At 43.2% G+C, this 3,843-nt stretch overlaps 1 non-coding gene across 1 annotated transcript; it reads left to right on the forward strand.

The window, feature by feature from the left end:
- The first annotated feature begins 3,074 nt into the window (after nt 1-3,074).
- Nucleotides 3,075-3,147, forward strand: TRNAF-GAA. The gene has a single exon. It is a non-coding gene; the product is annotated as a tRNA-Phe (tRNA).
- The last annotated feature ends 696 nt before the right edge of the window (nt 3,148-3,843 follow it).

Here is a 3,843-nt window from a genome sequence, read left to right on the forward strand (position 1 = left end):
CACAATCCACACAATCAAGCACAGTTATACATCACCTGCTTCTGCGTCCTGGGCGCTGAGATGGGGACTCTGGACACTGGCTTACACTTAAACAGTTCTAAGAGGTAGTTGTTAACAATCGCCATGTTGAGTATGAAGAAAGGCACTGAAATGGCTAACTTGACTTAAATCCACTTAAGGTCACACAGTTGATGGGTTGGTTAGTCACATGGTTGGAATTCAAAGCCAGGTTTATTTAACCCCGGAGTTTGTGACCCCTACAACCTTGTGTTCTGGGAGAAACTGGGTCGGAAGGCAACTGGTAGTTAAATGGTTTCCTCCTGGATTATACCACATCGTGCAGAAATGCACATTTCTGTTTCCAGGGGCTTATTAATGTGGGGAGCACAGTTTTGTGGGTCTGCTGGAAGGAAAGGGCATTCTCGAAGTTCAGCTTCCACGCGCCTCGGTTTATGAGGGCGCTCATGTCCACAGAATTAGCTGTGTGGTCAGGGACTGGTTTTCTAGCCTGGTTCTTGGGAAAGCCACTATCTGTTCAAAGCACTTGCCTGATGCCCATTGCTGGGCTTGGTGTTAAGTTTCAACAACTTTTTTTTTTTTTTTTCTGACAAACTAATAACCATTGCAGTAGCCCCTTGTGGGTGGTGAGAGCTGCATCCTGCAATCTTTGAATACCACTTTGCACCTGAAAACATTTTAATAATCCCCCCTTTAGTCTTTTCATAGGCCACTGTGACATGATGGGTTGGGATGTGGATCCTGAGGGATCTACCACACTCATGATTCAAAATTATGACTCAGCAAAATTATAAATTATGACAATTGTCAGAGGGCCTCTGAAGTTCCACAAAAATGTTTAAGCTGTACATTTCAAGGGTCTGCTCTGCTTTCAGCAAGGTAAATGAAAAACAACCTACAACATAGTTAAGTACTAAAAGGAGACAGAAAAACCTTTGGGATTTATTGACTGGCAGGTGTATACCTTGTGAAATTCTAAGATTGTTATCAAAATTTAGAGCTTGCTTCTATCAGTTTATAAAGCTTTTGCCCACTACTCAGTCCTGCCCTGTGGGAAGCATTCTAAGACTTTTCGTGGCTTTCTCTTCCAAAGCTCAAAATAATCTGTGGTTGTATTCTAGGGCTTCCTCTCTACTATCTTATCAAGCAGAGTGCTCTTCTGGTTCACATTCATCCCTCAGGGAAAGGAGGCAGGGCGGCCAAATGAGGCATCTTTAAAGACAATAACTAAAGAGCTCAGAATCTATATATAGCCTCACAGAGATCTCATCTGAGTTTGACCAGGTGATTTTAGAAGTTAGTAAAGAATAAGTTGGCCCTGAGATAGGGCTAGAAATGTCTTCATTCATTCATTGAACGTTTCCTCCAGCCCCTATGTAACACCTTAGGGATGCAAATGGCAAGAAAGAGCTCAGATAAACAGGCAATTACAATCCAGTTTGGCAAGTGGTGTGAAAGCACTCTAAGAGGGGCAACTAGCCTATAGGGAATAGGAAGGAGTGGATAGACATGTCAGAGATTTCTAGAATTTAAGAGAAAGTATCTAAGTTGAGAGTTGCGGGTTTAATAGGCGTTGGGAAGGGCAGAATCAAAAATGCAACACGGACAAAGATGAAGAGCAAAGTCAAGGAACGCATCCTGAGTGTGAATGATTAGGATTCAGGGTCAAGGAGAGAGCACTGATAAGGTTCTGGAAAGAGGTAAAACCCGAATGGGGGAAGGAAGTCTTTATACACCATATAAAGAAGCCTTAGTTTTGGTTTTCAGCTAGGGAGCCAGTGAAGGATTTTTAAGTAGGATGATGGTTTCCAGTGTGGAAAATGATTTATAGATAGTAAAATCAAGAGTTTGGGAAAGATTTGAGAATAAAGCAAAGTGGAGGGATTCCAGAATTACTGAACTGGAATGACCAGCATCTGGGTACAATTACGGGTGAAGAGCAGAGGGTGAAAGGAAGGAATTTGTATTTTTCTGGCTTGGGAAGCTTAGATCGAAGGTGGTAGTAAGATAAACACGTTTAGAGAGAAAGATGGGCACATTTCTGGACATTCTGAGTTGGAGGTGCCTGTGGCGAGGTTGAGTAAGCACTTTAAAACAGGTCTATGTGTAATGGTGACAGTTTTGCGAGAACTGACGAATGGGATGCAAAGAGAAGTTGCACATTAAAATCATCGGGTCAGCTTTAAAAAACACAATCCTGAGCCCCATCTGCAGAGATTCTTATTCAGTTAAGGTTAGGACTAGTGACATTATACATACATGAACAACAAGGATGCGAAATCGTAAAACGGGGGGAGGTGGAAGAAAATCAACATATTGGGGGATATTATTAAAGCAGAGCTTGCTTCTCAAAGTCGGAGAGAGGCCTGAGCCGATTCCACTTCTTGACCATGTCTGTGTACTTTAACATGCCAGAATTACAAAAATTGAGGTATATTTTAAATATTTAGGTTTAGCAAATCAATGCTTTTTGACATACAGATCCAATGACTATGTATACCTCCTCTAGAAGTAACATTGAAAGTCCACATTTGCAGCCTTTACAAATGGCCTTGCGGTCCTCTTCCAAACACTTCTGGAGTCCAATTTAACAATATCTGAAAATTTCAAAATGTTCATATCTTTTGACCTTGGAAAATCTGCCTTCTCGCAAGAAAAACAAATACAAAAGGATGGTCGTTGCAATATTGTGTTTAATAATGAACACTAAGGAGGGAAAGTCAAAGAGTCCCTCATCAGGAATTGGATTAAATATCCATACAATCCAATCCTGTGCGCGGGTTAAAAACAATGAAATAGGTCGACATCACTGACAAGATGTCCATGGCTTATTTTCAAATGAGAAAAGCAGATTGCAAGGCAGTTTAAAAAAAAAAAAAAAACTACTGAGAAAAGTAAGTTATGACTTCTAGCTTATAAACAGAGGTCTTGTCTCATCACCTCCGTAATATTTATTCAATACCTACCTTTAGCTGAACCTTTATGCAGACTTGTTATAATGAAACAAATATTAAGTCATTACAGATACACGGAGAAAAAAGGGGCGCGCCGTGGTCGCCGAAATAGCTCAGTTGGGAGAGCGTTAGACTGAAGATCTAAAGGTCCCTGGTTCGATCCCGGGTTTCGGCAGCAGTTTTGGCTGCCGCCAGCATGGCCTTCCTCTCAATGGACAATATCTGCCCCCCTGTGACAAAAACCCAGGCCCGCTTCTTGTGGGCATTCCTACTCGCACGTGGTTGGGCAGGTGCTTGGAGCTGACACAGGTGGGTTGATTGGCCCACCCTTTCCCCTTCTTCGGGTGGGAGAAAACTGGAAATCGAGAAGGGGTTTATGTTGTTCCGTTTAAACGCTCAGTGTACCGTCAGTATTCTCTCCCTGGTCTTGGGTCTAGGTGAGACCCCGCTCTCCCCACGCATTGAGCGCCCCTCACTTTCTTCCAGATCCTCCCAGATCTCCCTCTTCTTTCCTGTTCCTGAGTTCACGTCGGGGCCTCCGGCTGCATCGCCCCCACCTCCCGCTAGGACCCGGGGTGGGCCAGGACTCCGCGGGATGGCGATAGCCCGGACCCCCTCTCCGCCAAAGAAATCCTCGATTTCGGCTAGTTCCAGCTGGTTTAACGATAACCAGGACTCGGGACAGCTTTTGGTGGGGAAGTTGGCGGTGGGCAGATCGGAAGCCCTTTCTGGTTTATGATAAATATATTTTTAATATAAGTATGTCCAGATATTGCATGGAATATAACAAGCACATAATCATTGTGTCTCTGAAATTCAAATGTAACTGTATTTTTGTTGGCTAAGTCGCAAACCACCACTGTACATTTTA

This window comes from Pteropus alecto, unplaced genomic scaffold, assembly GCF_000325575.1.
Source record: "Pteropus alecto unplaced genomic scaffold, ASM32557v1 scaffold43, whole genome shotgun sequence".
Lineage (NCBI taxonomy): Eukaryota > Metazoa > Chordata > Mammalia > Chiroptera > Pteropodidae > Pteropus > Pteropus alecto.